At 40.0% G+C, this 23,960-nt stretch overlaps 1 long non-coding RNA gene across 1 annotated transcript; it reads right to left on the minus strand.

Annotated features, from left to right (window-relative positions):
* Positions 1 to 15,074: 15,074 nt before the first annotated feature.
* On the minus strand, positions 15,075 to 16,466 carry LOC130171620 (uncharacterized). Its single transcript, XR_008828173.1, has 3 exons — positions 16,078 to 16,466; positions 15,374 to 15,443; positions 15,075 to 15,278 (listed from the first exon to the last, which is right to left on the minus strand). It is a non-coding gene; the product is annotated as an uncharacterized LOC130171620 (long non-coding RNA).
* Positions 16,467 to 23,960: the final 7,494 nt, after the last annotated feature.

The raw sequence follows: 23,960 nt of genomic DNA on the forward strand, positions 1-23,960 counted from the left end.
AATATCTCTACATTTTTTATATAAAAATTGTCAATAAACGTTTGGAATTGTCGAATTTAAAAGAGCTTGTCTGACTTTTTGTGGAAAACTTTCAAGGATGGCAGTTAGAGTGCACAGTTAACGGTCAGCAAGTGGAGCTGTGCCTAAAGACAGCAGACATCGCTGAAGATGTAAAAAATGTCAGAATTCTCTAAACTGAAGTTACAGCAACACCACACCAAGCGAACAAAAGAGAGGGAGAAGGAGAGAAGCTAGTGTCAACTGCTAAGCTAAAGTAACTAGCAGATCTGAACAGCATGTAAACAGCTGCTGAGTTAGTGAAAGTCACTAAAAAGGAGAAGAGAGCTCTGAGTACTGGAGCAGAACTAGTGTAAGTTTAAATGTACATCAGGTAGTTATCCACTGTGATGAAGAAAATAGCAACATTAACTGTGTTCAGACAGAGCAGCAATAAACTCTGCCAGTAACAGAAACTGACTAAGATGGGACACCACACTGACGTCAGCACTTCACCACGTGAACGGCGTCACTAGTATTAGTGAAAAGACATCAGTAGCAGTAAATCACTGTGTAAAAATGTTCTCGGATAAAAGTACAAAGTAAGTCAGTTAAAATTTAAAAATGTTAAAAGTAAACGTGTTACCGCGTTACATTTGAAAATGTGGATTTATTCGTGCACGAAGGATAGATCTGGTGCTGGGTACACCAAGTCACTCACTGAATGACAGAACTTGAGCTGCTAATATCCTAAATTGATCTGGGTATGGTAACTACCATCTGTTAACCTCAAGACCTTTCTCTCCGTGTTTCACTTTTATTGCTTACATTCTCCTGGAAGGGAGTTCATCATTAAATCTCTGCAAGGATGTAGATAAACTCCTAAACAACAATAAAACCATAAAACCCAGATGTGTAATGGACTCCTTGGTATCTGGCTCCTCCAAGTTCAACAGCTTGCCTAAGGTTTACATTCTTAACATCCTAAAACCAAAGTTGCCAACATGCAAAACAAATACAACCTTACAAGTACAAAAAAATGTCACTTCTGCATTTCTTGGGAAATTCGCTCCTGAATTTGTATTGCAGTCAATGGGAGAGGTGGAGGGTACCCCCATCACTTTGAGGCTCACGTTCAAATTCTGTAAGTCTCTTTGGTTAGGCAGACACCATCTGTGAAACAGCACAAATTTGTCTTTTTTTTCAGAGTTCTAGAGCTTCTCCCACTCTAGCGATGATGTCATCCACTCTGCTCGCTAGCTCTGAACATTCAATGCAATACCGTAACAGTTGACAAAATTCCAATTTAACCCAAAAAAGTCTCAAGTCTTGTGACCTGTTTAATGGTTCAACCATTTTTCTTTGTTGAAGTATGACGCAGCAGTAGAGGTCCAAAGTTGGTCGTTTTGAAAACGTCTCCCCATTCATTCTCTATGCAAATTTTTATGCCTTTTATCACCAATTATGTCACCATGTTTACTTGAATCACTTAGAAAAGCCATGGGACACCATTCCCAATCAGACCGCACGCACTGATATATATAATGTCTGGGGTTTCTCAAAGGACTGGTTATGCACCAAAATTTTTATACGGAATATGAATAAGATGAATAAGTATGCACAATAATAATATATGTCTTCAATGCCATTGCGTTGCAGGTGTAGGATAGTTATTTAATATTATTTATTAATTTAATTGCCCACTCATTAATGTGTGTTGTTTATATATATATGTTTTATATTTTTCCAGACACCCCCCATTAAAATTTTAAACATTCATATTCCAGGCACGAGACCACCTGTGAGGCTATATAAGCTGTGGGCGAGCTGCATTCTTCAGTTGGCAGTTAACATTTATAAGTAAAGCAACTGAAGACCAGTTCATCCACAGTGCCTTTGCTATTTTATCTCACAGGCATGAATTTTTTAAAAGTGTGTCACCCCTGGAGTACGCAACTTCATGGGCGTAACATATTTTTGGTGAGCCAGCCAGGAGTGAGTTCCTAAATCTGAGATCAGCAAGAGCTACTTCCAGTGAGACGAACCACATCTTCAAATCATCATAATCATCATCATCATCATCTTCACCATTATCAGAAGTACCGCAGCAACATGAACATGGAGTCTTTACTGACTGAAGTCACTGCTTCCTCATACCAGTTGGACCACTCACACATTAAGATGTGAGTACACAAACTGTTCTATGCCTGCTGAAGGGGGCTCTCCAGCAAAACAAAAAGAGGGCTCATAAAGATTCTTGAAGGCCACCTGGAGGATATGGGACAAAAGGAAGGTGATGAAGAATGTGTGTGTATGTACCTGAAAGTCCTACTCTCATACATGGAAGGGATTAGAGAGGCGAGTCGAGGAACAAGCAACACTACACCTGATCAAAGCCACCTTTTTAGACGCAAGCACCATGATGTCTCACCAGCAGGTGAGTGTCCCCTAAATGGCCAGTTTTCATCCCTGAGCCAGTATCCAACTAGGGAAGTAAGAAGCAGCTGAACATCTCCCGCACAGGACTTCCGGTGGTGACGCTGAGGGAATGGCGGCCTAAACACCCCGCTCCCAACCGGTCGGATATTTATCCCCTTTAAAGAACATTAGATAAAAAAAACTGCACTGAAACTTAGCATGGAAGGGGATAAGCAACAAAAGACTAAATATAAACAAGGCTCAAGACGGGATAAAGGAGAGACTGTCGAAGACACATACTACAGCAACGAGGAAAGCTATGAGAACAAGGACGGCACTGACGAGGAAGAAGCTAACCCCCGTCATGCATGTTTCTCAACTCTCTGCCAACTTGCAAAGAGAATAAATGTTATTTACAGTACTTGACAAGATGGAACTTTATACTCGTTATGGAGAAACTGACTCAAAAGAATGTCACCGGTGCACAGTATCTCCTCTGATACTGACGAGAGGCCCTTGATGGATGCGAGGATCTCCTCTCAACTTGAGGTTTTATTTGAACTTCGGACTTCGAACTCTTTGGTTTTTGTTTTTCTGTTTTTTTGTTCACTGTTCTTGTTCGGGATATCATGGGTAATGTTACACAGGTGTACACAGGTTGAAAAGAGTATATGCATCATTGGGAATATAAGATAGTCACACTAAATGTCAATGGGCTGCATAATCAGATAAAAGGAGTAAAATTATAGCTAAAATGAAACAAAAAAAGCTGCAGGTAGTTTTTTGGCAAGAGACTCATCTGTCCTCCTTAGAACATGAGAAATTTAAAAAACTTGGATTTCAAAATACCTATTACTCATCTCATAAATCAGGCAGTAGGAGGGGTGTATCTATACTGATCCCTAATGCAGTAAATTTTGAATTTATTTCAGAAGTGAAAGACAAGGAAGGGAGATTTGTTTTAGTAAAGGGTAAACTAGACAACGAGGAAGTAACTTTACTTAATGTGTACGCCCCCCCAGGGAGCAAAAAAATGTTTTTCAAGAAATTATTTGAATTGATAGTTTTGGAAACACAAAGAATTTTAATTTGTGGTGGTGATCTTAATGTCCAACTTCAACCAAAATTAGATACATCTAATCAGCGCCAAAAGAAAAGTCCAAATGCCATCTTAGTCCAGCGGATGCTTGCAGAGCTGGGTCTGATTGACGTGTGGAGAGAGTCTCATCCAGGAGAAAAACAATTCACCTATTATTCCCCATGTCATTCTGTATATTCATGAATTGATTACTTATTTATGTATAAGTCAGACTGGCACAGAGTCAGGGACTGTAAAATAGGGATTAGGGATGTATCTGACCATTCAGGGGTGTATCTAACCCTGCAACTAACTAAGCAACAGAAAAATACACTTTGGAGACTTAATACGAGCATTTTAAATGACAAAACAGTGCAGAAACAGATTCAACAGGAATTTGAAACATATTTACAAAATAATGATAATGGAGAGGTGTCTCCAAATACTTTATGGGACGCAGCAAAGGCAGTAGTTTGAGGCAAAATTATTGCCCTCACTGCTTTTCGTAAAAAGGAAAAACAGAGAAGACTTGTTGAACTACAAGAGGAAATGAAGTCATTAGAAACTAGACACATGGAACAAAAAGATCCTCAGATATTAACTAAAATAAACAAAATTAAACAGGTTATAAATGGCATATATGATGAAGAAATTGAAAAACAACTTAAATTTACCAAACAAAGGTATTATGAGACTGGGCATAGGGCGATGAAACTACTTTTCTGGAGGATTAAAAAAAAAACGTGGGAAAAATATGATTTATAAGATTAGAAACCCCAAGACAAAAAAGGTTTGCAGTGAATCAGAGGACATTCAACATGCCTTTGAACTATATTATAAAGAACTATATACCCAACCGGCCATGACAAATATTACAACAATAGAGTCTTTTCTAAGTTCACTAGATTTACCATCTATAGGAGAACAACAAAATAAAGAAATTATGGCTGAGATAACAGCAGAAGAACTGAACAAAGCCATTTCGAGATTGAAAGCTAATAAGGCTCCAGGTTCAGACGGTTATCCGTCCGAGTGGTATAAAACATTCAAACCGCAGATAACACCTGTCCTGCTTAACTGTTTCAACTATGCACTGAGAACAGGAGAAGCCCCCCAATCATGGAAGGAAGCAGTTATCTCTATCATCCTGAAGGAGGAAAAGATAAAAAGGAATGCAGCTCATACAGACCAATATCAGTCTTGAATGTAGACTATAAAATATTTGCTTCAATCTTATCTAAGAGACTGGAATCCATTGTTCTGGAGCTGGTAGACTTAGGCTTTGTATTAAACAGACAGACACAGGATAATTTAAGGAGAACACTACAGGTGGTGAGTCATATTACATTGGAAGACATCAGTGCAATGTTAATCAGCCTAGATGCCGAAAAGGCATTTGACTCGGTGGGTTGGGAATATCTATAAAGATTACTTGCAAGATTCAGCTTCAAAGATGGTTTTATTTAATGTATTACAGCGTTATACTTCTTTCCAACAGCCAGGATCAGGGTTAATGGACACCTGTCGCAAACTATTCATTTGGAAAGAGGGACACGCCAAGGCTGTCCTCTGAGTCCGACCCTATTCGCATTATTTATTGAACCCCTCGCTCAAGCAATTAGAGAGGACTCTGAGATAAAGGGGGCTATGATTAGAGGAGAAGAACATAAGACCTGTATGTTTGCGGATGATGTTCTGCTTTTTATTACAAGCCCAGACTCAAGCATCCCTAAATTGATGTCCCTGCTAAAGAAATATAATTTATACTCTGGATATAAGCTTAATATCCAAAAAACCCAAACCCTTACATTTAACTATATTCCCCACCCAGATATTAAAGGGAAATATAATTTTAAATGGGTTTCGCCCAAAATAAAATATTTAGTAATAAACCTTACTAAAGATATGTCAAAACTTTTTGAAAATAACTATGGCCCCATTAATAAAGAGATCAAATCTGATATCTCTAGATGGACCCTCCTCCCACTGGATATGAGTAATAGAATAGAAATCATTAAAATGAATGTGTTGCCACGGCTTCTTTATCTCTTCCAGTCTCTGCCTCTAGAGGTACCCCAAAAACAATTTGATGAGTGGAATGCCTTGATCTCAGGGTTCATTTGGAACAGTAGAAGACCTAGGGTTCAGTTCAAGACTCTGCAGCTGAAAAAAGAGAAGGGAGCAAGAGCTTTACCATGTTTACAGGATTATTATTATGCTGCACAATTGAAACCCTTGGTATACTGGTGCTCTCCAAATTATGAATCTAAATGGAAATGCTTGGAAACTACACAGTTGAAAATTCCAATACAATCTATAATAGGAAATAAAAACCAAGCTGAAATACATTATAATAGTTTGAATCAATGGACTGTGTTCATTCTCAAACTATGGTTTAAGGTTTTGAGGAAGTTACAAATAGAGAAACAGGTTAGAGTCTTGAATTGGATAGCATATGATCCAGAATTTGAACCTGCTAGATTGGACGGGGTCTTCAAACAGTGGGTTAGGAGAGGTATCACGTCTTTTTGTTCCCTCATCTCAAACAGTAAATTTCAGAGTTATGAGTTAATTTCAGCCACATTTGGACTGGAGAAGCAGGACTTAACATACATACCTGCAATCCAGAGACTATTATAATAAAAAATTACAAATCAAGGAGGAGAAGGAATACAATTTAATTAATATATTTCATGAGGCATATAAAAAGAAAGATAATAAAAAGTTGGTCTCAAGAATATATGGAAGTATACAAGCCTCTAAAAATCACTCTATGTTATCCATTAAACAAAAATGGGAGAAGGAGTCAGAAACACAAATTTCAGAAGAGACCTGGATAGAAATATGTGAGACACAAGCGACCACTGCAAATTCAAGATCATTAAGAGAGTTCGGCTGGAAGAATGTAGTGAGATTTTTCATAACTCCTAAATTAACAGCACTACAAACAGGCACACAGAGCCGAGGCTTCTGCTGGAGACAATGTGGAACCTCTATGGCTAACCACTTTCATGTTTTTTGGGCCTGTCCGAAAATCCAGTTATTTTGGAGGGAGGTGTCCACCGAGATAAATAAAATAATAGGGGTGGATTTAGTTTTTTCTTTTGTTTTTTTATATCTCTGTAAAATTCCGGAAACAGTCCTACATAAGGACAGGTACTTGTTGAAGATTCTTTTGGGAAGTGGTAGGAAAGCCATAACCAAAAGGTGGTTGCAACTAGATCCCCCAACATTGGTCCAGTGGCATGGGATCATTCAAGAAACTTACTGTATGGTGATACTTACATTTTTTTTAAGACATCAGTCGGAGAAATGTACGGAACGCTGGGAAAAATGGATCGTGTATGCACCTTGAATAGTGTGACATGAGGCTATGATGTATGTGTATGTATGTATGTATGTGTAAAATAATATTTTGATTTTAACTGTATCACCCATGATGATCTCATGTTCTGTGTACATGTAAATAAATAAAAAGTAAAAAAAAAAAAAAGAACATCTCCCGCACACCATTCTCAGGCCCATTCAAAAACTCCTGGGACCAGAAACATTGACTGGTTTAGCAGCTAATTAGACTCCTTTCAGTGGCTGGGTTGAAGTGGAGTTTAAGCTGTGCAATAAGGAAGTAGAAACAGAGGCCTTTGCTGTCCCCATCCTTGTGTCAGATGACCCTAGAGTGGCAGAGAAACCTATAATAGGGTACAATGTTATTGAGGAGGTGGTTAAAACTCAAAGCCCTGGTTCCAGAGTAGACTCTGCAACTATAGCGACTGTCAGTGCTACCTTCTCCATCAGACCCAGAATAGCCAGGATGGTGGTAAAACTCATTCAAACCCCAGACCTAAGTGAAAATGTTGGAGTGGTGACAACAGGCCGCAGAAAAGTCCACTTGCCTGCCAATGAGGTGACAACGGTCTATGTGCCAGCTCGTCTGGGAGCCATGTTCAAGGGTCAAGAAGTTCTCTTCACCCCCAGTGACCAGCACCCACTACCGGACAGCCTGGAAGTGACGGAGGGCCTGGTAAACACCAACACTGTATAGCGTACATACCTGGCCTGGCATCAGTCACAAGCCATTAAGGAAGTTCATTGTAAGGACATGCAGAGTTACGGACCCACAATTGACACTTTGCGACTCTTCCCACCATCAAACTATCAAATTGATAGGAAACAGAGACAAAGGACCCCTCTTCCATAAACAGACCATGCTTTTAGCATGTCTGAATGACACAGAACCAGACCAAAAGTTAAAGGGTCAGCTCCAGAGGATCAACCAATGGACACCAGGCAACTGGAGAATATAGGCAAAATCTCCAGTTTGTAACAATAAGACTCTGTCTAATGATATTTGATTGTTTCTTATATAGGACAAATAACAACAAAAGGACCGATTAACACTAGGGTGTGAATCCTGGCCTCTCTGTGCCATGCATGTATGTTCTTTTACCCTGTGACTACTTACCTGTCGAAGATCCAGTCGAGTTTGCAGACTCTGAAGTGTGTCCTAAAGAGAAAACTAAGAGACAATCAAAGAAATAGAGAGAGACGCACACCCCCATCACAAAAACGCAGGCAGAACAAAGTGGAAGTGACTCAGAAGGTGACTATGAACTCAGATACCCCTTGTGGAATCGTACAAAAGTCACCCAGTGAGAAATGGAGTTTTTGTGGAATCCAGAGGCAGAGCCCTTTGAACCTCACTTTACCCAGGTTCTCATCACTGCTTCAGAGCTCTTTTTATCTGAGCCCCTTGTTCCTGGATCTCTGCACCACCTACCTGCTCCTGAAACACCATCCCTGCCCCACTCATCTACCCCTGCCCCACTCATCTACCCCTGCCCCCCTATAACACTTACCTGCTACTGAAACCCAGCAACCAATCCAAACAGTCTTTCATGTTTCTGAACAGAGCACACCCATGCTACACTATACCGGTGCGGACAGTGTGGGGTTGGAGAGACACACAAGGGAGGTTCAAGTCTGACAACACCTGTTCTCTACTGAAGTTGAAGCACTTTGGGTATACCTAATTATACGGACATAAAAATGGTGGACATTAATGTTATACCCAGTTTGGTCAGCTCCAAAGCTCCCTTAATGCCTTGGAGACCTTGGTAGTTTAAAGACACTGTAATTTTAAGGGCCTACTACTATGTGTATGTGTATTTTTGATAATGAACCATGAAGATGTTGACCTTGTTTTACCTTCATTACATTTTGCCTGAGCGCCACCTGTAATTCAATTAAGTCTGTTATATGTATTGTGTGTGTAAACAGAATTGGATATTGTTGGCCGACTTGAGATCTGTTTACTTTTACATGGTTACAGTGAGTTATAACTTGTCCGTTCTTTAAAGAGGAACCTCACACTGAAAGCTGCAGTATGAAAGTGTGAAAGGTAACAAATTAAAGTTGTATTAAGTTGGTACAGACATATTGTTGAAAATTTTAATGGTGTTAAATGTCAGGAGACATTTTGAAATGTGGCACATAGGATAGTTATTCAATATTATTTATTAATTAAATTGCCCACTCATTAATGTGTGTTGTTTATATGTATATATGTTTTATATTTTTAGACACCCCCATTAAAATCTTAAACATTCGTATTCCAGGCACGAGACCACCTGTGAGGCTATACAAGCTGTGGGCGAGCTGCATTCTTCAGTTGTCAGTTAACGTTTTTAAGTAAAGCAACTGAAGCCCAGCTCGCCCACAGTGCCTTTGTTATTTGTCCTCACAGGCACTCATTTTTTTAAAGTGTGTCACCCCTGGAGTATGCAACTTCATCATGAATTATTCCCCCTTTTATTGGGGACCACAAGGAAAGACCCCTGGGGGTTACCAGACCTCACCTTGAAAAACACTGGTCTAAGGCAAAGACGTCAGATGTAACCCACAGGTTTCTGATGAACGGTTTTCATGCTCAGAGTGAGTTGCTCCACAGTTGACATCTTGGAAGTGTCTGACTCCACCCCTAACTCCCACGTAATCCAAAAATGGACAAAGAGGTGGGGCGTGTGTGAAGCCAAGGCTTTAGTTCATGTCGGCTTGTGGTTAAAATTTGCTCACCCATCTGTCACTCAAGGTGACCAAGCCCTCAATTACACACAACTGTAAAAAGAAATGTAAACAGGTGAGTTGTATAAAAATTCACCCTCCATGCAGTTCAAAAGAAACTGTTAAACCATTAATTAAAATTATTAATATAATATACTGTTAAAAATAAAACACTGTTTTTTGAACCAGGCTGTAAACATGTTTATTTCTGCTGTAAAGTTGGACATTTTAACATGGGAGTCATTGGGGCCAGACTCAAGTGGTCAATAGAGGAACTGGAGTTATGGTATTTCCATGCTTCATTTTTCAGCCTTGGAGGTTGCCACTTGATCTAAGGCACTGGTTTCTGATATTTCATAACTCATGGCCCACTTGAAAATCTTAAAAATGTTGGCAACATCCCACCCAGTAATAATACAGAGGCCAAATGATCCTTCTCAGAGCACCTTTTATTTTAACATAACGATCAAACACTCAGGATTGAACTGAAACCAGGGGAAGCTCTTTTTTGTTTGATGGAAGAGGGATCTCTTGTCGATTCGCCATCTGTCTCTATACTCTTTCATTTTAACTCTTCCTGTTGCTAACCAGCTATCTATTATGATTCTCCAATTTTTGCCATGTTTGTAATATTTTGTCTCACGATCAGACTAAGATAGCAAACAAGTATAAGATGTCTGGCAACAACGACATAAAAGTTCCTATCATTGTCTTATCACTATTGCAAGCCTTAATATGAGAAATTAGTTTCCAAACATTTTCTGTTGTCTTAAAACACACTAAATGTATTGATATGTTTGCTATTTTTTAATACCTTTTTTTTTACCAAAACTGTGCTGAAATTATTTGTTGCCCACTTGCAATACCTTCATGGCCCACAGGTTGGGAATCATTGCCATACCAGATGTTAGGCAATCGGCCCAGTTTCTCCGACCAAAGGGTTTACTGGCGATGTAATAACTACACATCAATCCTTAGTTCCCACTGTACATAAACAACGCAAAAACACCTTGCTTCATTCTTTGTGGATAGGGCTACAGTCTCCTGGGTAAGGTATAAGGTCATTATCTAAGGTCTTTTTTATTACTAAGAGGTATAAACATGTCGACCCACGGTGGTCGAAAATCTGACTGACCTTTCACTACACTTTAATTTTTTATTTGTCTTCTGTGGTGTCCAGTAAGAGCTCACAACTTACTGTAATTCTAGGGATAGCTACTGTGTTGTTCTATGTGTTGCATTCACCTTTTAATGAGAAACATGAACTACACAGAACTACAGATTTCTTTCTGGACAATTCTTGTGATAAACAGATGGAGTTGTTTGGTCCTTTTTCTGGTGGTTTTCTTGGCCAAGTAATTCACACCAACCTCAACAAACCAGAATAAACTGACCAGAGTCCATCTGAGTCAAACCAAACAGTGAAGGTGTAAAAGCAAACTGTTAGATGTTATAGTTACAAGTCAAGGTACAATTTTAACTTCCTGTTTCTCCTCTTGCCCCTGACAGCTTGTGTTGGAATAATTCTGTAATTGTAATTCTTTTAGTTGTACTTGGGTCTTTAGGTGCAGCCAAATCTCATCATATCTTTAATGGAAATATTGACCACTTACAGGCTGCTTATAGACAGGAGGCAGTTCAAGGTTCATTTGACATATCTACTCAGGATTTCCTAAAAGATCTCATTGTCCGGGACAAGATGACTGAAACATCCATGGATGATGGACCATGTTGGTGTAGCGTGAATACCATTATTAAGAATTTGCTCTTGTATAAAGGGGGCACCAGTCCTCAGGGGGGACAACAATGAATTATTTCATTGATTAGTGGGATCAATCTCAAAACAGAAGCTGCCAATTTTCTCGATTCCATCGATTTCCAGTCTCTACTTCAAAAGAACACAACAGGACAATGACTGAGTTTAAAATAAAGAAGTGTATCAACTACACTTCTATCTACAGAGTAAATGCAATGTGTAGTAATCATCAAGATATATTTATATCATATATATAATATAATTAAAAAGTTATAAAATTATAAATTATATTAAGATATATAATATACAGTATTTTTTAGTAAGAGCTTAGAGCTAAGAGCTGTTGCTAAGTGGAATATGTGAAATGATCACAACTGTTTGATCCCCTGGGGGCTGGGGCACGTTTCAGGGGCATCACTCGTCTTCTCCTTTGTTTCAACTTGGAGAAGAGAGTAATTTTCCACAGAGCTTTTGAATTGTGTAATTCTAGAGTTTACTGATAAACTCTCACATCTGTCTTTAACCATGACCATCAAACATTAAAAACTTAACAACATATAAACTTAATGGCACAAATAATGACAGACAGAAATAAAACAAATGTTGATTTCATATTACATTGTTCAAAACCTGAAATTAATCATAATACAAATGGTTAACTGGTCAAATAGCATAATAAACATTTCCCAAAGTTAATAGTCTATAATTGTGGATTACACAGCAGTGTCTTTGACTATAATAGCAATAAAATAAAGACATTCTGGATGTGATGTAATGTGTGTTACCTTGTGTGAAGGATGCTGACAGTGTGGTCATATTAAAGATATTATCTTAAAGTCTACATGTTACATTTCAACCATTCTAGAGGATAGAGATCTAGGGATTGACTTATTAAATAGATGCATCACATGGGTTACAGAACAATTACAGATTTAATTTCACATTTTCCTCAGATCTGTATCTGTCAGTCTGTTCTGCTGGTCACTACTAATTTGATAGTTTGATGCTGGGAACAGTAAGAATGTATCAGTTTTGGGTCGTTAACTCTGCATGTCCTTACCATGAACTTCTTTAAAAGCTTGTGACTAATGCCACACAAGGTATGTCCGCAAAGGAGGCGAAAAGGTGTGTGTCTTGCATTTGAAGCTTCAAGGAACAACACTAACACCATAGGGCCATTAGACAGCCAAATTAGGTGTACTGCCTGTTGCAATGTGAGGCTTCATCAATGACAAGTTGTACTCTGTCAAGACAATAATCCACAGAATCTCTCCCGCTCACAAACATGGACGATTTTATTCACTGCCATATATAAGAACATTAAAGGGGACCTATTATGCAAAATGCACTTTTCCATGGTTTTCTATCGGTAGTATGTGTCCCTGGCGTGTCTACGGACCCCCCAAACATGAGAAAAGTCCATACTCTCGTTCTTTTGCTTTCTCCACCTTTCAAGAAATGTGTGCTCAAACGAGCGGATTGGAGATTCGCCCCTGGTGACGTCAAGAAGGGCGATGCCCCTCCCCCCGGGTGGGTGACGCTCCCCGAGCTAGGTGTGTGTTCCGCCCTCTGAGTCCGTGTTACAGACGGTATCGTTACTTCCCTCGCGAACACTGGCTTTCGGTAGAACAATGTCGAAGGTACAGCGAAACACAGTAGTTGCTTTGTTGTTGGCTGCACAAACCAACACGGGAGTCTTTTTTTAATCCCTACGCCCGAGGATCTAAAGACCCAGTGGATTAATTTTATTTTTGATGGAAATGTTCCCGCTCCAACTCCGAAAGTGTTGTACTGTGTGCTAACCATTTCACCTCGGACTGCTTTCTCAACCTGGGCCAGGACAACGCAGGATTTCCTACAAGTCTCAAGATAAAGCTTGGATCAGTACCGACTGTCTGTGACCCAACTTTGAACTTCGGAGCTGTAAGTTTTACCATTTTATGTTGCTTTACTGTTTGTTCACGAGAGCCTGTTGCGTGTGTTGTTAGCATGGCAGCTAACGTGGCTAACGTTTAGCGTCGTCGACGCGCAGCCGGGTATAGCGGGGTACAGATTGTATGTAATTCTTCTGCTTGGTATCGCCGTGTGACATTGATAAGAGCCACCCTGTTAAATGTATTATATTTTAAAGGCGTTTTAGCTGTCTGTAAAGTCAAGCCGGTAAAATTCGGACTAAAAATAGGCTTTGTACTGATTAGCGTAGGGGTCCGGGCTTGTTTATTAGTGCTGTGAAAGTTATTATTGAGAGTCATGCCTTATAACGGCCGTTTTAACGTTTATATCATGTTTACAGATACAGTGCCTGTAGGGAATATCTAGATAAGCGCAGAGTTAAGGGGATATGTCCAAGGGGATAGTCTATAATACACATTTTTTGCATCTTGCACATATAATGAGCTATTTGCAGCATTTACAAGCTATTGACAACCCAGTTTACACATAATTGAGAGCATCTGTTATCATTCTTGCACTGTTTGCAGCTGTTGCCATAAATACACATTTGAGGAGATGTTGGTGTAATCTCTGTTTCCTCTGTTCAGGCCATCTATACAGCTTCCTGCAACAGGGGATGTTGCATGCCAGACTGACCCACTGTAGGCACACAGTTATCCTTGAAGATCTTCAGCCTCACATCAGAAGTACAGGTCTGTAGCCATCTGAAGTGCATCTACTTTTGATAAACCTAACAGTCATTTATCAGTCTTGGAATAATGTGCAGGTAAATGAAGCTGTGGTTACTTAGAACTTGTGAGAGTGTGTAGGCTAAGGTTTCTGTCATCATCTGTCACCTGGCTGCCATGTACTACAATGAAAATGCTGACCGACCACAAGCCCAAACAAAAGAAGGTGAACCACTGTTCAAGGTCCAATTTCCAAAGGCCATGAAGGGAGAATGCAGAGCTACACCAGTTAAGACTGAGGCGACATTCTATAAGTGTTATATTATTTTATTTTTCAACCAAAAAATGTTTTGTACACATTGTATTAAATATTGCACATATAATGTTATGACAGTTCCATCAATAACAAAATACAGTAAAGAAAATGTCAGGAGGTATTTAGAAACAGAGTCAGTCATTGTTTTGTAAAAAAAAAAAAAAAAAGTGAAAAATGTAAAAAAAATCTTTTGTGTTTTATCAAACAGGGAATGTGGTGGACCTCATATTTGAAAAAGTCTTTGTGACCTGGGACCATACACAGAAGCTGCTTTGGCCATCCCCATCCCAGAGGACCTCACTGCACAGTTGGAGCGGCCTGAGAAGGAGGAGGTCATATCCAGCTCTGTGTCCCGGTTCTATCATGGGCCAGTCTAAAACCCACATACCGGCCTGTGGCGTCAGGAAACACGGCATGGATGCGTAGGACCAGGCAGGCTGGAATGACGATCCAGATTCTGCAACCAAGGAAGCACCAGCTCACAAAGCTCCTATAGGCTAGATACCTGTACTGACTAAAACAACTGGACAGGGCATTTAGTCTTGCAAACATATATCTATGTTGTGTCTCACAATTTTTTATATGGATCCAGTGAATCCTACAGTTTTTTCATCATCACTGATTATAACTGCCTCATTTGATGTAAATAAATGCTTGATTGTTACTAAAGAAATGACTCCTCTGAATTCATATATTATATGCACACTATCTGCTGATAGAAGAACTTTACAAATCAAAGAGCAGCTAAACTAATTTATTTGAGGGTGTGTTACTCTATTTGTGGTGTGTTATTACCATTGTAAAATTATGTGCACTGAAGTAAAACAAGACTGTCTAACATCTTTTATTTAGATTGAAACTATGTTTTAACAAAGAAGCAAAACGTACTGGTGTATTCCTCTCAACCGTAAAGGACCATAGTCAGTGCGGTACATGTTGCAGGCAGAACACATTGAGGCAGAGCGGCTCCAACCCAGGACGGTCTACCATACATGGTAAATCTTCCACGATCTCCCATAGCCATCTGGTAACCTACAGTGAATTGCAAATGGTAAATTCTATGGTTGATTATAAATGTAATGTAATCAAAACAAATTAGTGATTAGTTTGTCCAGTGAGAATGCTACCTGTGGTATCTCCTAGCAGCAGATGTTCTCAGCTTCTGTGGGCATGGTTGCACAGTTTCCACAGGAGCACCTATCTAAAATATAGAAAAAATGGTAACATTCACCAAAATATAAAGCTTGTGAAATTCAAACACTGACAGACAGTGGAGCTAAGGTGGGTAAGAAGTAAGCTTGGCTACATATCAAGTGCATATAACAGAGGTAATTTATAACATGTCACTTATTGCATATAATGTGGAGCTTGACAACAGTGTAGTGTAGAAAACTGCACAGTTTAGTCTTTGACTAAAGATTACTGTTGCTGTCAGACATGTTTATGCTGATTTATAGCTTTCATTGTAATACACAAAATAAATTTACTTCATAAAGGAAGATGTCATGATGAGCATCTCTGCTCAAAACATGGAGAAAAATTATTTACTTTGTCAGCATCTATTAAAATATCTGACTAGTACTGACATTGAACACCTGTAGCAGTCTACATACAAAAAACATTTTCAGACTGTAAAAGTATATCTAAGGAGGCATGACAGATAACTACATTACACTATTCACAATAGTGCTTATTTACCAAAAGAGCTCCCAGTAATGACGAGACAGTAACAGTTAGCATTAGCTACCTAGCTACATGTTAGTAACTGTGTGCCAGCACTCATCAACAAACTCAAAATGTAATGTCAAAATACACAAAATTGGTTACCAACCATTCAGAAACGTCCTGCTGCAGTTGTAGAGTTTGAACTTCTTCAGCAGCCTCTCCCTCTGGCTCAGATTCTGGATAAAAGTTGTGTGGTTGAACCAAATCGCTACCGACGCCAGGTTGCCGGTCACGGTCACCGTAAACATTAGAGCACGGTGCCAGAAGCCCGAACGGCAGCCCCTTCCGGAGAGGGGCGTGGTCAGGCACAGCTCATTGCATTTAAAGCTACAGACACAGAAACAGCCTGTTCTGAACAGGGCTCAAAAAGAGGGGTTTACAGGCATGCTGAAATATAGGATCGGAGTGGATTTTTTAGCAAAAAGCTTCAAATACATGCTTTGGGGACCTCTGAGACTTATTCAAACTTGTTGAAAAGGAGCATAATATGTCCCCTTTAAGGTGTGCTGTTCCTTTAAAAGAGCTGTTTCAATGTTTACTGTGTTGTACTGTTTGTTCAAGTAAACTTGGTGTAGTTTCTCCCCACTGTAAGAGCCCTGAAGTAATCCTGTTGTTTTCCACTCAACAGTTGCTGAACCTTAAAGAGCATATGTTTGTAAGTAATACTAACCTTGAGGTGAAGCTAACTTAATTTGAAACAGTAGTTATTTTAAGAACGATCTTGACGCTATCTGTGTTAGCCTAACATTGGAGTTTCAATGTTATGTTAGCATTAAGCAAATCATTACCTATAATACTACTATTCTACTACTATAATATTCATAGATAAAAACTAACTAACCGTTAATTGTTTATTTGTGAATATTATAGTACATATTGATGTGTATTTATGTTGCGTATGCCAGTTAGTAACTCAGTGTTTGTTAGTATAGAAATAAGAGTCTGTTAATGAGAAAATAAGAGTAAACACATACAAATAGTCGTCTTGAATCTGGACCACTGCGGTTAGGAATAAGCCTTTGTGGTAAACGCTCTACCAGGTGAGCCTGCGGGTCGCTCTGGCAATATGTTTTCTAATGGAATTACTAAATTCAAATATATAAAAATACAAACAGCTCTTCTGTTTGAGTCCACATGTATTGCATTTCGGTCTTGAGCTGGTTATTTGATTGTGTATTAGAAGTTTTATGAAATGGTCTATACAGAGAAATCAGGGCCAGACTAAAACAATTTAAGATTATAGTATGGAATGCATGATTGCAGCGCATGACTTTTACCCATGGCAGTGGTGTGGCTTTAGTGATGGCAATGTCGGGTTAGGGTTAATTTTTAGACTGATATATTGCCATGAAATGACATTTGTGCTCCCCAGAGGATTAATCCTAATGACTTTGGTTATCACTGGCATTTCCTCTCGTGCTGCCAGTACATTGACATTTGTGGTTTTGAAAAAGTGTTCCATACCTTATTCAAATATCCCTGCCTGGGAAACCCCTGGAGGGATATTTTCCAAATCCTCAGTTCTGACTTAGAACCCAATCATCTGGTCGCCCCTTTTCAATGTCACTGGAGAGAACAATGTACAGCACGTCCCTTGCTACATATGATCCACTTTTCATATGAATCGTACAGATCGCGTCATTAATAGTTTCTATACTTATTATTATTATTTATTTAATTTTTAAAGTTAAGACTGCTAACCAACCCATTCTTAGTGGTTAAACAGCTAGCCTGCTAACTTCAGCTTGTGACAGCAGTCCTTGTTCTGCTCTGAAGCCTCAGAGGGTTTGGTGTAGCTCAACATGTACGAGTTCTCCATCTAAGAAAAACAAGAACCAGTGACACCAGCTCCAGCCGAAGATGGTGGAGTTACAATCTGTCCATTGGACCAGAGACCTGGTGCAGGCAGGGGAACAGGAAGAGGGACGAGCTGGCGCAGAGACTGAACGTTCAAATCAAAACACTTACATATAGCACCTCATAAATAAAAATTTTAAAAAACAACACTATCCAAACAAGTAGTCCATAAGAACTATTCAAGAGTAAGCAAGAGTAGCGGCAAGCAGACAAACATTGGAAGGCAGCGGAAAGATACCAATCACAACTTCTGGTAAGGATTTTAAAAATAAAAGTGGAAACAGGATGGAAATTAGTGAATTGGGCCTTTGAGTTGAAGTGACAGGCTTTCTGTCCAGGCAGCCATATGCACAACTAGTCAGCTAAATCTGTGGGGAGATTCAGATCGTGGATCATGATTCTACCTATAAGATTGTGATATGAGCTTTTGACCTGATCGTCCACCACTTGTTTAAAGTAATGGCGATAAATAAACAGTTTATCTCTTTCATGTACTACCTTCACCAGTCAACTAGGTGTTCACATAACAAACCCCAGAGAACGCCCAGATCCAGAAGACAGTTTGAAGAAAGTCGCCTGTTCCACATTTGGTACTCCTTTCCCTTCTACATCATGATGGGGGATAAATAACTTACTACATAGGTTCCCAGTAGACAGCATGTTCTCATATATTGAATGTTTGGCCTGCATTCAGCACAATGCATGTGCTCTGAGCTGGGAAAAGTTATAAAGCGAACCTCACAGGGCGGTCAAGCTGTGCTTTTTCTTGTTTCAGCTTTAATTTCCACACGCAGCACACAGTTTTTCCTTCAACATTTCTGCCTTTGATATGATCCAGGGTCAGGCCCCCTGTTGCTATTAAGGCCTTATAAAGCAACGGTGCTGGTGCCAGTTTGGCATGCCTTATCCCCCTGAAACCAGCCTGAGCACTGCAGCCTCATTTTATGCAATGTTCACTTGTGAAATGCATGATTATGCAAACCAGGCTGTTTACCTTGGATTCCAATCAATATCTAGGTGCCCTGTGAGATTTGTATTAAAGCGAGAGGCAGCAGGCGGCTCTACCCTGTGAAGTGGTCAACGGCTGTGTGGAACAGCAAGCAACCACTGTGAGTGGCAGATAAAAGATGAATTATAGATATCCAGCCCCAGGGCTAAACGTGGAGGTGGGTGGGGTGGGGGGTGGGGGGTCAGTGCCTGTCTTGAGTAACGACTCTCAGTGGTGGGGCTAGAGAAGGTGAAAAGGTGGGCATATGTGTAGCAAGCAGATAAATTACAGGATGTATTTTTGCGGTAAGCAGCAGAGATGCAGGTGCGCAGGTCATTTATCATGCTGTGAACTGTATAAAAAATGGTTCAAGAGGCTGTTAAAGATGTGTCAGGGACAAGGATTTTCTCCAGTAGAACAGAATTACAATTTGGAGCTGCTCCACTTCAAACAAATTGCAATACCTCAGAGAGTGACGGGCATGTAATTTCAACACTGTGTTAAACGTGCTGGCTCTGATGCTGCGGCTGTGCAAAAGTTGTTAAATGTATACCAGCAGTCCACATTCCTAGGTGTGACTCTATGAGTCTTTGATTTTCTGCAGACCCACAAAAGAGAATGCATTTAGTCAAATTCATCAGCATTGATTTGATACTGCTGCAAGTACTGTAGTAATGATACAAGACATGACTGTTGATACAGTTTGGATAGTGTTGTTTTAAGATCATCTTCGTTCATTATCATGATGATCTTTTGAAGGGTTTATACCAACAAACCTAAAATGATATCAACCCACATCTTCATATGTATTTATTTTTCTGTGAAAGGCACAGACACAACCTAAACAACAACAAAAGTTGTTTGTTTCCAACTGTCTGATACGACACATATGAGTGTCTCCTACGATTGATATGACCTCTACATGTTGCCTAGCAACAAAACATAACTAGGGGTCATAATAACCTGCTGCACAGATGACCTATGGGCTCGTTTTTACAGAAGGAAAGTCTCAAAAGACATAGGGCTACCATTTCAAAATACAAGTACATTTTTGTTAATTGTTGGGTTAAGTGTATTAATGCTAAATAAGAACCATCTGAGAACTAAAGATCATTGTATTAGTATCCGTATCCACAAGTATGCATAAATCATCCGCTTGCCACCCACTTGATAAAATAATTTTTCCTGATTTAGAGACCCTTACCCAATCACACATTACTGTTATTTCTCTGGCACATAGTGTTGCACTATTATATAGTGACATATTACACTCAAGGGCCCTCATTTATCAATCTTGCGTGAAAACAGGTGCAGATCTGAGAATTGGTCGTACGATAGGATACACGTGTGATTCATGAAACATTCGTATCTGAGCAATCCCAGCGTACGAATGATCGGGTGTTGATAAATGCGGTGGCAAAGGAGCTCATAAAACCGCTGTGTGGAAGAGGGTAACGGAGATGACTTTGGCTCTGCAGTGCCCCCTCCTGCAGCCGCACGCCAACACAGCTGTTTTGAAAAATAAAAGAATCGTGTGTCCCCCGGCCACCTGGCCACCACGTTTAAAAGTGATAGCTTGGCATCACAAATCACCTGTACATTTATAGAGTGGTAGTTTTTGCGATTGATGAATGCGTAATCATTCATGGATGGTGCTTTCAGACGCACATGAGTGCAATCAATTGCTCCAACCAAATTTGGAAACCCAGCAATCTCATAAAATTGCCTTTTAATCACAGATTGCTGGGCATCATTGTATGGGAACTGAATGTACCTTCGGGAGAGGGACTTTATTGCAGCCAACACTGCTGGCATCATCCTGTTGATGGTTGGCTGGGAGATCTCCCGCTGAAAGGTCACGGTGGGCAAAAACCCCAGCGTGGCGAGCACCTGCACGGGTACAGGTAAGGCATTTGACCGTCTGGTTTCCCTCTTCAAACGGGCATTTAAATTTTTGCATAACTCGATGATGACATGTCTTGGGAGCCGAAAGCGACTTATCAGCCAAGCATCACTCTCCATGAGGAGATCCCTTCGGCCTCTGAAAACGCGCTCACGTCTGACACGCGCGTATTGTTCCTCCAAAATCTGTCGAAGCATCTGTTTAAATAGGGGAGTGAGTAAACATCTTACCAACCACAGTGCAACAATGATAATCTCACCAGATGCTTTTAATTGTTGTTCCAGTTGTGTCATACCCATCGGAAAAAACAAAAAACAATTACACAATTTTTCCATGAGTTAATTTGCAAACACACATTTCTGCTTGTATTTATTATTATTTCAAATTTTAATGTGCAATAATTAGATGTCATGTTGGGCTATTTAGCCTATCATATTGTTTTATTGTACAAAAAAGTGGTATCAGTAAAAAACGTGGGAACGGTCGTACGCACGGTTTTCTGCCGTACGTTCGTTTGATAAATGAGGGCCAAGGAGGCTGGTTTTAAATAAATAAACATTTATTTAATGGGAGTGGAAACATTTTTAATCCATTCAAACTATAGTTCTCAATGTCACTACTTCATCTTGAACACAAACTATTTAAAAGATAGATAGATAGATAGATAGATAGATAGATAGATAGATAGATAGATAGATAGATAAATAGATAAATAGATGAGAGATAGATAGATGAGAGATAGATAGATAGATAGATAGATAGATAGATAGATAGATACATACATACATACATACTTTATTCATCCCCTAGGGGAAATTCATGTGTCCACAAGCTCATTGTTTAGTATAATGATAATAATAATAATGATAATAATAAAAAAAAAGTAAATAACAAATGAACAATAATAATTAGATTAGTCCACTTCCTTTGGGTGAGGTGTTGTAAAACCTGATGGCAGTGGGAACAAAGGATCTCCTGAACCTCTCTGTTCTGCAGCGCAGTAAAAGAGAAGTGTGCTTCTTTTGTTTTTTGGGCTTTTATGCCTTTAATGGACAGCACAGTGGAGAGTGACAGGAAACAGGGAGGCAGAGAGAGGGGGAATGACATGCAGCGAAAGGCCGTCCGATGCGGGATTCGAACCGGGGCCGACTGCAGCGAGGACTGTAGCCTCTACACATGGGGCGGCTGCTTAAACCACTACGCTACACGACGCCCGAGAAGTTTGCTTCTGTAGATGCTTCTGCGTCCTGCCAGAATGTTGTGGAGAGGATGGTTGGTATTGTTTAAAATGGCCTCCATCTTACACAACAGTCCTGAGTGAGTCCAGATTCCTGCCAAGCACATACCCAGCCTTTTTGACCAGCTTGTCCAGTCTCTTTGTGTTCATGCCTGACATGCTGCCGCTCAGGCATAATGCAGCATAAAAGAGTACACTGGCCACCACTGACTGATGTGCAGCATTTCACTGCAGATGTCATAGTACCTGAGCTTCCTGAGGCAAAAGAGCCGACTCTGCCCCTTCCGGTAGATGCATCCGTATTCAGGGACCAGTCCAGTTGCACACCTAGGTATTTATAAGTGTGCACCACCTCAATGTCCTTCCCTCGTATGTTGACTGGCGGAAGGGTTAGTCTAGACCTCCAAAAGTCGATGACCATCTCCTTGGTCTTGGAGGTGTTCAGAAGGAAACGGTTCTTGTTGCTCCATTCACTGAAGGCCATCGTCAGATCCCTGTACTCCTCTTCCCGCCTGTTCCTGATACATGCCACAATAGCTGTGTCATCCGAGTATTTCTGGATCATCGTTCTATGAGGGTCACAGCAGCTGGTTCCTGGATTAGCATTAAAGGAACTGCACATGGTTGGTTTGAGTCATATTTATCACATAGATTCCAGTTTGTTCATGTTAATAATTACTCTTCTCTGCACACAAGAGTTAGTCATGGAGTTCCACAAGGCTCTGTGCTAGGAACGATACTTTTCACCCTATATCTGCTTCCTTTAGGGAATATTATCAGGAAGTACCAGATAAATTTACAGTGTTACACAAACACCAGGTGAAACTAACCAATTGGTCAAACTTCAGGCGTGTCTTGAAGACATAAAGACCTGGATGACCAGCAATTTCAGTAAAAACTGAAATTACTGTACTTTGCCCTAAACACCTCAGAGACACACTTTCTGATAATATACTTACTCTGGACGGCATTACCTTGGCCTCCAGTACAGTAAGAACCTTTGGGTCATTTTTGACGAGGACATGTCTTTTACTTCACACATAAAACAAGTTTCTAGGACAGCCTTCTTCCACCTGCGCAACATTATGAAAATTGGAAACATCCTGTCTCAAAAGGATGCTGAAAAACTAGTCCATGCATGTGTTACCTCTAGACTGGAGTACTGCAATTCCTTTTTATCAGGATGTCTTAATAACTCAGTCAAAAGCCTCCAGCTGATTCAAAATGCTGCAGCACGAGTACTGACAGGAACAAGGAAAAGAGATCACATCTCTCCTGTGTTGTCTCCTTTGCACTGGCTCCTGGTAAAATCCAGAATAGAAATTAAAATCCTCCTCCTCACCTACAAATCCCTTTGTATCTTAGACCTCATAGTTCCCTATTAACCTAACAGAACACTCCACTCTCAAAATGCAGGTCTATTTGTGGTTCCTAGAGTTTCTAAGACTAGAATGGGAGGCATAGCCTTCAGCTATCAGGCTCCTCTCCTGTGGAACCAGTTCCCAGTCTGGGTTCAGGAGACAGAACCTTCAGCTATCAGGCTCCTCTCCTGTAGAACCAGCTTCCCAGTCTGGGTTCGGGAGGCAGAACCTTCAGCTATCAGGCTCCTCTCCTGTGGAACCAGTTCCCAGTCTGGGTTTGGGAGGCAGACTCTACATTTCTCTCTACATTTAAGATCAGGCTTAAAACTGTCCTTGATACAGTTAGGGCCGGCTCAAATGAGTCCATCCCTTAGTTATGCTGCTATGGACCTAGACTCCTGGGCAATTCTCATGATGGACTGAGCGCACACTCTCTCTCTCTTTCTCTCTCCATTTATTATCCATTATTCTCTCCATTACTCTTCTCCATCATTATTATTATTATTATTATTAGTAGTAGTAGTAGTATTAGTATTATTGATAACACTAGTACATATGGGTATTAGCATAATTATTTCCAGGAAAACAATTAATGATTAACTGTTATTATTTTCACTGTTACCATTAACAATCAACAGTATAT

This window comes from Seriola aureovittata, chromosome 7, assembly GCF_021018895.1.
Source record: "Seriola aureovittata isolate HTS-2021-v1 ecotype China chromosome 7, ASM2101889v1, whole genome shotgun sequence".
Classification (NCBI taxonomy): Eukaryota; Metazoa; Chordata; class Actinopteri; order Carangiformes; family Carangidae; genus Seriola; species Seriola aureovittata.